The following is a 229-nucleotide window of genomic DNA, read 5'->3' as shown; positions in this document are numbered from 1 at the left end:
AAGCCCTCACCGGGTGCTGCACTGTTCATGAATTTAGAATAATAATTATGATTTGTCTTTTAAGTATAAATTAGTTATGAGTGCAATACATAGAGGTACACTGAGTTCTAAATTTAGAATGAATCTTAATCACTTACAAAATAATCAATGGTTAAAAAGTAATGATCTCTCCACTATTTTTTTATAGTAAATATAATCTAAATTCATAATTATTATAGTTTATTTTTGT

The sequence above is a fragment of the Asparagus officinalis genome, chromosome 8, assembly GCF_001876935.1.
Source record: "Asparagus officinalis chromosome 8, Aspof.V1, whole genome shotgun sequence".
Lineage (NCBI taxonomy): Eukaryota > Viridiplantae > Streptophyta > Magnoliopsida > Asparagales > Asparagaceae > Asparagus > Asparagus officinalis.
The sequence above is the reverse complement of the archived record's forward strand: the minus strand, read 5'-3'. Positions refer to the sequence as shown.